We start from the raw sequence: 13267 nt of genomic DNA, 5'->3' as shown, positions 1-13267 counted from the left end.
CATGTACCCATTTCTGGAACCCTCATAACCATTATCAGGGGCATACCTTTCATTGGTTCCCTGGAATACGTGTCCTCTCCTACATGGTCAGGGCCAAGGGTTGATATTGCCATCTGCAGGAAGGAAAGCCAATCAACTACCTGAAATAGAAAGAAATGTCAGTGTTTATTTCATTCTTGTATTTCCTTGTTAAAAATCTTATTGGCAGAATATTTGGAGTGGAGCGAGAGGACCTGAAATTTAATTCTGGCTGGACCTCAGGCCTAAAAGTCTGTGCTATGTGCCTCATTTGTTCCTCATCTCTCAAAATAAATAAAAAATAGTAGCCTTGGTAGTTTTGGCTCAGTGGAGAGACTGTCAGCCTGCGGACTGAAGGGTCCTGGGTTTGATTACAGTCAAGGGTATGTACCTTGGTTGCAGGCTCGATTCCTGGCCCTGGTCGGGGCACATGCCAGAGGCAACCAATGGATATGTCTCTCTCACATTGATGTTTTTCACTCTCTCTCTCCCTCCTTTCCACTCTTTCTTTAGAATCTATAATCATAAAAGTGTAATATGATAATTAGACCAGATGACCTTCCAGATGACCTTCCAGACAGCTGTGAGGGGGTGGGGGGGCTGAGCCCCTTGCATGAATTTTGTGCATTGGACTTCTGGTAAACAATAAATGAATAAATAAGTAAATAAATAAATAAATGTGCAAAATTTAAAAATAAAATAAAAATAGTAACAGCAAAATGTATTGAGTACTTATTGACAGGCACTGTTAATGTGTTCACGCAATGGATAGAATCTATGTTCTAGATATGAGGATCAAGTGAGGTAAATTAGGTAAATGTTGTGTCATAGTGCCGGGCTCTCAGGTATCACATTTATTACTGTTCCAGATGATTAAAAGTTCATTAAAAACATTTGTGTTATTTTCTTGTAGCTAATATACCCTCAAAAAATATTACTTAAATGTGAAGGATTTGAACAGTGCATTGACAAATGTCTCTTGAATGATAAATTATATTATTGCATATCATTATAAAGAGCTAAGCTAATAGTGTTTGTAAGGATTGCAACATACTAGGACAATAAAAGAAAGTGATATTCTAGATTTTCTTTGCCTTTCTTCAAGACCTTTTATAAAATTGATAATTCCTACTGTAGAACAATCTTTTCAAAAGTGATTTTCTATTTATATAAGTGTGCTAACAGTATTAAAAATAAATCACAAAATTAGAGTATCTTCTTTTATAACCAAAGGAATAAATTCAACAACAAAGAAAACTTACAGATGACATTAAATATAATAAAGAGGAAATAATGACAAAATTATGTTGGCCTTGGATTAATGTGTAAAAAGAGAAATTTAACTTTATTTCTTAAATACAATTACAGAGTCATTTTTTTCAAAATGAAGATTATTGGGACTGCTCCAGAGCAATTGCATTACAATCCTTGCAAAGAGGCCTGAAAGGGAACATGTGCACTGCATCCCTTCCATAGATCCTCTCAAGTTCAAAGTTCTGTGATTCCATGAGAATGTGCAAAAAGCCAAGGACAATATAAAATAAAAGACACAGTAAAGATGGTAAATTCATTTCAAAGAACAGGTTTGAGTTTGGGGCTAATTTAAACATCTTTGTTCTTCTTTTATTCAAATTGAATGCCTCACCTTTAGATTTGCATCACAACTTGAAACCATATGTCTTAAAACTGAATGGCTTTAGATTCTTCAATGGTGTGCCCCTGTGGGAACTAAAATCATAATTGGTACCTGACTGGCAGACTGAAATCCTTGATTACAGGAATCTTCTTTATAGCATATTTATTAGTTGAGGTTCATGAATTTTCTTTTGCTTTTCCTAGAATATTTTATTTTTTTATTGTTTTCTTAATAGGTTAACTATAGTAACAATTTATCTAAAATAGGATTAAGTTTTAGCTCCTTAATATGTTTCAGCCCAATGATCCTTAAAAGCAAGCAATGAGTAAACATTCAAAAACAACAAAACAAGACATCAGTATGGGATTGGAAAGTTCATTAGAGCACAGATTAGCAATGGTTCCTATAATGATGGCCAAATGGCGAATTGTTCCCAGAAGTCAAAGAAACTGATTCTGTTATGAGTTTCCTGGGTTCTTTTGGCTTGAATTGCAAGACCTAGGGTAACAGTGTTACTGTGCAGGATAAGGCCAGTCTGCTAAGGAAGGCTAATAACTTCAGTGACCTGCAGATTGGAGTATAAGAACACGCCAATTGCATCTGGGACGACTCTGGACGAATAATGATCATGTTTGAAATATTAAAATGAAAGCATTTGAATCATTTCTAGTCACTTTAAGATTAATTGGACAAGTTTAAATCTTTAATAATGACGGAGAGAATTAAAGAGTTTCATCAAGACTCCCAGACTCACCCACATTTAGATTGATAGCTTAAATGTCTCTGGATGGTTAATGAACCTTATCAAGAGCGTTGATTTTATTATAACTGCTTCTTGGAGTTTCTTCACATGTTAATGCAAAAAGAAAATTTTCAAACTTTCTAAGGTGTCTGCTAGCCCAATGCAAAAGCACATCATCTATGCCTGATTTGGGGCTGTTTACATATCTGAAGGCATGTCACTCTCCTATAAAAAATTCCATAGACAATAGGCAAAATATTGCACAAACTTCAATCACAAACTTTGTCCTAACTATTTTTTTGCTGCAGTAGCTTTTCTTCTGGAAAAAACAAACAAACAAACAAACAAAAAAGATGAAGTTTTGGCTTTTTTTCTTTTAATCATCTATATTTTTTGTATTCATTCTATTAACAAACATATACTGAGGGCCAATTATATGACAGACATAATATTAGCCAGTGAGAATAGCAAGAAAAAAGCAGATACTTTTAACCTTTGTGAAATTTATGAAATTAAAGCCGAGATATTCTTATCATGCCACATTGAAATTAAATGCTGAGCCTTAATGTTTCAGCCATGATAGAGTCATCATTATTAAACTAACCCATGTGCCATGAATAACTAGAAAACTCGACAGGATCTTCAGGCATTGAACAAGAGCAGAACAGGACTGCCATCCCTAGAAGAAGGAAAACCAAGATTGTGATCTGTGCAGTCACTCTGGCTCTCTGCCTAGAAGCACTTGGCAGACCACACCAGCGGGAAAGAAAACCCAAGTAGAGTTTATCTGTCATGTTTACAAAGATTGCAGGTCAGGGAAGCAGAGGGGACTAGAATTTGTAGACACAATTACTGTAGAATATGGAGCTGCATAGAGAAAGAGCTTCAGAAATCTGGGTAGAAGTCCCCTTAAGTGGCTACATACAGACATGTACAGAGGTGGGAAAAAGTTAAACATTTTCAGAGCTCACACAGAGCTGGATAATGTTTGATTTTCATCTAGCCAGAGTAGTGAGACCTTGCTGATCAATTAGAGCCATTAGTACAGAGCCCCAAAAGATCACCCTTAAAAAAGGGCTGTTCAGCTCTTGAGTAAATGCTATTTAATGCCACTATAACTGGGCTTAATAATAAATCTTGAAAGGATCATTTTGATCTGTAAGAAATATAAAGGTCTTGTAAAAACAGACTTCAGTTCTATAAAATTAGACATCAAAATCCAAACACTCACCAATGTATCATTTACCGTGCCCTTTATTCATAAGAAATTTTGCGACAAATGAAGAAGCAGCAAATTATAACAATAACTGGAAAAAAAATCCATTGATTGAAACAGACCCAGACATGACCCAGATGTTTGAATCGGCAGAAAAAGATTTTTAAAGAATCTATTAAAATATTATAAATATGATCAAAGATATGAATATAATTGAAGTACATTAAATCATATATAAAAAAAATGAAACTTTTAGAGAAAAGTAAAGCAGGTCTGAAATTAAAAATCTACTGAATGGGATTAATGGCATATATGATGCAGCAGAGGAATTAACTGGTGAGCTTGAAGTCAGAGCAATAGAAAATTAATCAAAGTGAAGCAAAGAGAGAAAATAATTGAAACATAATTAACACCTCAGTGGATGAGTGGTAACAAAATCAAGGGGTCTAACATGTAGTAGTAAGAGTCCCAGAAGGAGAGAAGATAGAGAAAGCACTGAAAATAAAATATTTGAAGAAAAAATGGTTCAAAGTTTTCCCATCTAATATAAACTATAAACTAAATCACAAGGTTGAGTAACTACCCATCCATCCTCTCTTATCTACCATTCCAACCCCCAGCCATTTCTCCCAAGACATAAATTTTGTGTTAGTGAAAACATTTTTATTACAAATGACAGAATTCAAATTATAAATATCTAATTTAAGAAAAGCAATTTTCTTAAAGAAATATAGTGGCCCATGTAACTGGAAAGGTATAGATCTGGCCCTACATATGTATGACTGGCTCAGTGAGCTTCATGATAGTGTTTATATGTAGTCCTGTCTCCCCATCCCTTATCCCTTTCTGCCGATGCACTGACCAGCCTTTCCAAGTAGCTACTCCAAACTCTCAATCCAGAGGAATCAAAAGAGCCTCCCATTCATTTCAGTGAAGAAAATTCCAGGGAAGGACTCAGATTGACCTGCTTGTGATACATGACCATCCCTGTTTCAGTTCTTGTAATTCAGAGAATGGGGTTTTAGCTTGCATCATCTGTCAGAGGAATATTATGATAAGAAACTGCAGAAGAACAATATGATTGCTGAAGGGAGAAAAGTTTGCCAAAAGTGTGAGATATTACTGCTGAAAAAAGGAATCTATGATGGTAAGACAAAATGATAGATGTTCATCATGTCCCACTAGGCTATATCTCTTTGATTGCTATGCAAATACAATTTTATTAATTAATGTCAGAGGTTTTACAGGTACAACACATCAGTTATAGCCTTGGCCAGGTAGCTCAGTTGGTTGGAGCATTTCCCATATGCCTCCATGTTGACAGTTCCATCCCCAGTCAGGGCTCATACAGGAGTCAACCAATGAATGCATAAATGGGTGGAACAACACATCAATATTTCTCTCTCTCTTTCTTTCTTCTCTAAAATCAATACATTTTTTAAATTACATTTGTTACACTAGGCTGGGGCCATTACTGTTATCTGTTGAATATTAATTTTGTAACACTGAAAATAATTGAGTTTAAATTTATTCGGGAAATGGGAAAATATATTAAAATTATCATTTACAAAACTTAATCCTGTCCTATAAATATTTCCTAGCACATTTGGCAACAATAAAATATGAATGGAAATACCATAATAATGATAGAATTTTTATTCCTGATTCTACTCATGTTCTCATTTTATTCGTAATTACATAAGGGTATATAAGAGTATATAGTTAAAATGTTAAAGCAAATAAAATTTTGGTGAAGCACAGGATGCATAAAGATGTTTAAGTGATAAAACTTAACAAAAGAGTATGATATAATGTGCTATAATCTTATATAATAAAAGGGTAATATGCAAATTGACCCTAATGGCGGAACAACCAGAACGACCACTCGACCAGTCACTATGAGACGCATACCACCTCTTGGTCTCTTTCCCCAGCCGGCAGGCTCCCATTGCCTGATGGGGAATTGGGGGTAGGTGGTGGTAGGGGGACTGGGAAGATGGCCCTGATCGCAGGCTAGGCCTAGGGACCTAACACACACTTGAATTTTGTGTGCTGTGCCTCTAGTATGATATGAAAATAAACTTTTTAAATAACATAATTGCAATTTCATTTTAGATCTGTGAGGCATACAATAAGACAACAGCAATTCAGCCTGTTTCACAATTCATGAATACTGATGTCATCAAAGCTATAAATAAAGACTATTTATAGTAGTGGGCATTTATCTTAGATAAATAACTTTCATCTATTTTTACATATATATTTTAATATTCATCCCTAGACAATCATTACTTTAAACAACCTGGATCTATATATGGATAAAGAATGTACTTGTGAAAACTAAACATGACAGTCAGTGATTAGTGAAACATGATTTAGATAAACTCTTTTGATTTATGTTTATGCATTGTGCCTTTCTAGTACAACTCAAGCCATGGATGGTTAACATTTCCATAAATTTACTGAAATATATTGCAGAAAGTTTTATTCTTATTTTCTTACAAAAGAGAGTGCATCACCAAGCTCAGTAAAGCTCTAGGAATCACAATGGGGAAAGATGAAACAAATAACAATCCAACAAATCATGAATCCACTCATAATATTTGGAATTAGAATGCACCAGGTAAGATAAAAATCATAATAATTAATGGAGAAGTGTCAACTTGAGGAAGGGAAAGCTAGAGCAGTTTTAAATTTGGGAATAACGTTAACTGAATAAATAAGAAAGTTGATTTATGAGTATTGTGTTGTTTGAGCATTAATTATTTATTAAATGTCACGAGGGTACAAAAATGAGTGCATCATTATCTGACTTTAAGGTGGCTATTGTCTATCTTAAGTAGAAAGAAACAAAAATTGTATATAATAAAATAATAGAAATATTCTTGAGGGCAGGATACAATGGAAGTGAGACAGAAAGGAAGAAAAGAGACAAATTCAGTGTGATGAGAACCTGAAATGATTCTACCATTGGAATTACAAGGATTGCAAAGATATTAAAAGGAATATACCTTAATTTTTGTAAAAATTTATGGTACTTTTAAAGAACATGTTCAGAGATGAAACAAATTCCATTCCCCACAGCCCTCAAGCTCTGTAATTGCTTCACAAATGACTCTTGAAGTGGATAGGAAAATGAGTTATAATTTGTGAGACCATTGGGAAAATAGAGATAGGCTTATGCACAAGAATGTTCACTCTACTCATGAAGAAACATGAATGGAGACTAATAATCCTGATACTAAAAAACAGTTAGTAAACTGTTTGGACTTTAGTAAGGCTGGAGTGGAGAATAAGGGCAGCAGACAGGTCAGTGAGTCAGATAAGTAACTGAGAAGAAAGAGAGAAGAGGTTGAGCCAGGTCATAGATTGCTTTGTTTGGATGCTTTCTTTGTACTTTAATCTGTAAACAATATAAGGTTGCCAAAATGTGTTTTAAGCAAGTCAGTGATATGATTTGATGTGTATTTTAGAAAAGAAAAAATCGGATGTTTGAAGCAGTGTTTGCTAAACAGGGTTTTTAAAATTTATTTTTTGGGACAAAATTGATCCCATAAAATGAAATCAATGCTTTTAAAAAACAATATGAGAGGGTGAGGACAGTCTTATTGCCAAATGCATTGAGAAACTCTATATTGAAGAAAGGTATATAATTATGTCACAACTTCTTTTTTAATGTTTTTTTAAAAAAATTTATTATCAGAGAGAAAGTGAGAAGGAGAGATAGAAACATCAATAATGAGAAAGAATCATTGATCTTTCTCTCATGCATGCTCCCTACTGGGGATTGATCCCACAATGCAGGCATGTTTCCTGATCAATAATCAAACTGTGACCTACTGGTTCATAGGTTGCTGCCCAACCACTGAGCCACACTGGCTGTTCTCACACTTCTGTTGCAACTCTTTAAAAGACCATAAAATACCTAACCTGCCCTAGATTAATTTGATAAAGGACTTTTTTCTTCCTGAATAATCTATGAGCACTAGTTTGGGAAATGCTGTCATGGAGGCTGAAATGGAATGTACAGGTCTGGAGCTAGGCATAACTCTTAGGAAACCTTGAAATGTTTCAAGCAAATGTTATTGGGGGTTGGAAGGAAAATGATAATATGTCAGGATAGGCTGAATTAGACCCTAAGGGGGATATGATTGGTCAGGGAAATTGTTCAGTCAAATTATTCTTGGATTTCTGATGATGTCATATTTCTGTATTATCTATTGCCATATAACAAGTTACTATAAAATGAATTGCTTAAAACAGCACACATTTGTTGTCTCATAGTTTCTGTGGGCCAGAAATCCAGGTACAACTTAGCTGGGTCCATTGCTTTCAGGTCTTTAATAAGTCTGAGGCCAAGATGACAGTTTAAGCTGCAGTGTCATCTGAAGGCTCAACTGGGGAAAGATCTCTGTCCAAGCTGGCTTGTTTGTTGGTAGAATCCAGGTCCCCTTAGGCCATTTGAATGTTTTCTCTGACTATTGTCCTGAGGTCACACTCATTTCCTTGCCGCAAGGCCCTCTCCATATAGTAGTTTGCTTCACCAGAGTGAATAAGCAGAGAGAGTGAAGCAAAGGAAAGATTGTTAACAAAACAGAAGTCACTGTCTTTCATAGCCTGAACTTGGAAGTGATATCCAATCATATTTGCCATATTCAAATGATGAACTAAAGTAACTAGGTCCAGTTTGCAACTAGAGGAGGGAACTGGAGAAAGGCATGGGGAGCAGGAAACAAGAATAAAAATGAGCCATTATAGAAGGCTGCTTGTCACATGATGTGATGGTAGATATGGGAAGAAATCTGCAAGGGCTTTTCCTTAGAGATGATTGTTGATTAAAGCAACAACAACAAATAATAATAAATAAAACAAACAATTTTCTACCTTTGAAGTGAATTAGATGTTATCTCTGTTAAAAGAATTAAAGATTATTAAACAGTTATTCTGTTAATCCCCATGATCCACCAAAGCATTTTTGTAATTTATGGAGGCCATGAGCTGAATCTGATAAGTGATCTGTGCACTCAACTGTGAATATTTTACAATGTGTTTAACACACAAAGCAAATACATCCAGGAAGAAACACAATTAGTAATTAGAAAGTTTATCCCAAGAACAGCTTTTATTTTTATTAAAAGCATTCTTGAAACAAAACATTTTTTGGTATTGTAACATAATACCCTCTATCATTCTCTTTTTCTTTCTGTCCCCTTTTAATGTTTTACACATGGTGTGAGAAACCATGTGTTCCTGGTTAAGGACTTATTGTTTGCTAAATTGTTATGGCCTTTGAAATACTTCACACCCCTTTATCTTCTCACCCCCACCTCTGAATATTGTAAATACAATATACATGCATTTTTCAACTAATGGAATACTCAGTTCCCTAGGTGATCACACTGAAGGCCTTTTAAAAGAATGTAAACATTAGTATGAAAAACATGGTTGTGTTTCAACTTTCTCATTCTAGTGCCAGTCAGATTAGCTGGGCTTAATGATTTAAACCCAAGCATGTAAGAGTTGCCTAGCTTAAATCTGGAAGCCTGGTATTTGGAAATCACAATTATTGATCACACCCTGACAAAAGTTGAGTGTTCTCTTATTTAAAAAGGGGTAGAGATACTTTGCCCTAATACTTTATACAGTGAGTAGGCTGGCCTATATATTGTTGAAATGAAGTAGGAGACAATCTGTACATATGTGTGTGATCTAATACAGGGGGTCAGTATGGCAAGTTGTAATGATGATTTGGGGAAACAAACAGCATTGCTGCTTAAATATTGTTAAATTAACTAATAGATAAATTAACTAATCTGAACCACGATTCCATCGTCTATATAAAAACATTAATAATAATATTTATACCAAGAAATTATTGAGAATTTTAAATAAGATTATATAACAGTAGCTATTGAAAGATCAAAAAAGCAGAGGGATGTGGTATCCAGGGCAAGGGAGAAGCCAATTTACTATGGATGGTCAGCAAAGATCTCTATGATGCAGCAACATTATACCTCAGACTTGACGAGGGGAAGGAATCAGACTGGCAAAATATGACAAAGAATTTTCTAGGCTAGAAACAGTTGGGAAGTGCAAAAGATCTAAGGCAGGAACAAATTTGGTGTGCCTTACTAAGAGAAAAAGACCCATGTGGCTGCAGTGTACCAAGATGACAGTTAGGAACATTGGAGGGGGACAAGAAGCCATGCCAGATCCTTCACATAAAGTCCTTACAGGTCCTGAGGAGTCTACATTGTAATCCATGTAATTGGAAGCAATTAAGAAATTTCAGTAGGGAAGTGATGTGGCATAATTTGTGTTCTAAAAAAATAAAAAGGAGAGGTTACTCTGGATGCTCTGCATGGAAGAGATTATACGAGAGTTTAAAATCAAATTAAAAGTTCTGAGGTGACTGAGGTAATCCCGGCTAGAGATGGGGATGTTTTTGAATGAGGAGAACAAAGGAGATGGAAAGATGTGGAAAAAATCAGAATACATTTTTGAGACCAATCCATTGGGGTTCTTTGATAGAATGGATTCAAAGGGCAAAACAAACAGAAAACAAAACAAAGAAACACAGAGAGAAAGTTCAAACTTGAATTCTTGTTCTTTTTATTAACTATCTGGGTATATTGTAATGACATTTACTGTGGTGGTAGGGCAGAGTTTTGCCAATGTTAATTTTTTAAAAAAATGATTATTCACTAGAGATGGTAAGCATGCAGTGGAATATATGAAACTGGACCACAATGGAGCATGGCTGGAGATAATATTTGGGAATCATTGAAATATAGGTTGAATTAATATTGGTAAAGGACTTGGAAATGTCAGGCACATAGTACAGACTAGCTAATTAATTGCTGAAGTCTATAGGTTGAATTAATATTGGTAAAGGACTTGGAAATGGCAGGCACATAGTACAGACTAAGTAATTGCTTAAGTTTCCCTGCTATTATATTGCTGTCACTGATGTATAAAATACGTGAAGGGAAAACTGATGATCAATTATATTACTATTATATTGCTGTCACTGATGTATAAAATACGTGAAGAGAGGAAAACTGATGATCAATTATATTACACTATAGGCCCGATGCAAGAAGATTTGTGCAAGAATAGGCCTTCCTTCCCCTGGCTGCTGGCATCGCCTTTGCTCCAGCCCGGAGCCACCTTCCACCTCTCGCCTTGTCTTGTCAATTTGCATATTCCCTCCTTATTGGCTGTGGGCACCGCCATCTTTATCACGAAGTGATGGTTAATTTACATATTACTCTTTTATTAGATAAGATAATAATATTCCAATTCCAATATATCCGTTATATTCCAATAGTTAAAGGTGAAACAGAAGAGGGGGTGTTAGCAAAGGAAGTTTAAAAATGGAAAGTAATGCCTGACCAGAGTGGCTCAGTGGTTGAGTGTCAACCTATGAACAAGGAATTCAAGTTTGATTCCTGGTCAGGGAATATGCCCAGGTTGCGGGCTCAATCCAGAGTGTGGGGGATGGGGAGGCAGCTGATCAATGATTCTCTCTCATCATTGATATTTCTATCTCTCTCTCCCTCTCCATTCCTCTGTGAAGTCAATAAAAACTATATTTTATAATAAAGAAAAGTAAGAGTAGAGTTCAGAGGAAAAGTGGAAGTGTCCTCTATCTCTAAATGCAAAAGAAAATGCTAAAAGAAGTAGAATGTGAGTGCCTAAATACAATATTCCTGAGAGGGAAAGAAGATGAAGATGAGTTGGCTTTTATACTTGGCAGCATGCAGTTTACTGAGAATCTCAATTAGTGTAGCAGCAGTATGTTAGAAAGAAAAACCTTGTTAGATCAAAAGGAAGAGAAACATGAAGGACATGTAGAATAGCAGTCAACACTTTAGAATGTTTTACTAGGAAGAGGATCAGAGAGATGGAGTTGAAGTATGTTTTATCATTATTGTGCATTTTTAAGATGTTAAATCTTAGAGCATGTGTATATGCCACTAGGAACAAATAAATAGAAATGGAAATAAATCATGTTTTAGATGAGAGATGAAATACTAGTAATCAGACCTTGAGAAAATATGAAGGACCAGCTTTTTGAGGTATCATCTCTTATAATGGAAAGAAAGCCAGAGTATGAGATGAGATGAGATATATGTGATATTGTGCAGTAGTAATACGGAAATATAGATTTCTTTCTATTGCTTCTAATCATTGGGTGGATGGGTGTTTAAGGTTTTAGAAGAGAGTGGAAGGTGCAAAATAATTACTTGGGGAGATTCAAGAATGAACATTAAAAATGAATGGAATGAAATGTCCCATTTGCTATTCAAAGTGCTAAGTTTAAATTGTAGTTGTTCAGTTCAGGTTTACATTATCTCTAACTGCATTAGGCATGTATAATTTCTTGAGCACAAACACAAAGAAGTAGTTGTTTAAGTACATTTCATGTCTTTAAGCAAGAACAATATAACAAGATTGGGGCAAGAGATTTGTGAGTGTTTTCAAGGAAATAATTATAATGATTTATCATCGAATCTAAGATGAGTAAAGGAGGAATTAATGCCCTCAAAAGAATATTTCATAGAAAGACTAAGGCAGACCAATGAAGAAGGCAAAAGGATTGTTGGATAAGATAGAAAAGTAGATCACCTGGAAGAAGAGGAGCTCGTGTGAGAAATTTCAATATTGAGACATGAGATTTCAGAAATGATAACAAAATCAGTGGTATAACCCTTATAATGGTCAAATTAAGATGAACGACTAGACCATTGTACATGAGGAGGTTAATTATATTTGAGCCCAGGGTGTCAATATGTCATTCAGAGAGTCCAATACATTAAAATCACCAAGAAAGATGATAAGAGCAAACATGAAGAAAGTCGATGAAGATCCAAGTGTTGAAATCTTCAGCAAGTAAGATACATCAAGGAGGTCAATGAGTGATAGCAACAAAGAAGGATAGGGATGGCTATTAACAGGAGTCTTGTGGGAGAAAAAGAGAATATGATATTGAAGTATAGTTGGGAGGAAGAACGATACCTATTCCATAGTCAGGCACTGAGGGGAATGAGAGAAATAAATGGCCTCCACTCTGAAGGAATGGAAGATGTGGCTATCAAGTGCAGAAAACAATCTCCCAGTGATAATTAGTAGGAGATATTTTCCTGATGAATTTGGATAGAGGAAGCTCCTTAGAGCTGTTGTTTCTCTTTTTCCATTCCTAATATTATTTACTTATTTTTCAGTTTTGTTTTGTTTTTTTGCTTTATTATTATTATTTTTATTGATTTTAGAGAGGAAGGGAGAGGAAGAGAGAGAGACAGAAACATCAATTATGAAAGACAATCATTCCACTGAACCACACCGGCTAGGGCTATTTTTCAATAATTAAGCCAGATGTACGGTTTTAGTTTTTTCAAATATTTTTCTTTGTCTTTTTTTAAAATTATTTTCTCTCATGAATCTCTGGTTTGTATTCCATTGCTTTTCTGTTATTGTCTTTTATTTGTGCTCATTTGGGTAGCATTTTTTATGGTTTTGTAATTACTTCTTTATCACAAATTGCTCATTAATGAGCAATCTCTGGTTTGTATTCCATTGCTTTTCTGTTATTGTCTTTTATTTATGCTCATTTGGGTAGCATTTTTTATGGTTTTTGTAATTACTTCTTTAT

The sequence above is a fragment of the Myotis brandtii genome, unplaced genomic scaffold (assembly GCF_000412655.1).
Source record: "Myotis brandtii unplaced genomic scaffold, ASM41265v1 scaffold228, whole genome shotgun sequence".
Lineage (NCBI taxonomy): Eukaryota > Metazoa > Chordata > Mammalia > Chiroptera > Vespertilionidae > Myotis > Myotis brandtii.
This window is presented reverse-complemented; position numbering follows the sequence as displayed.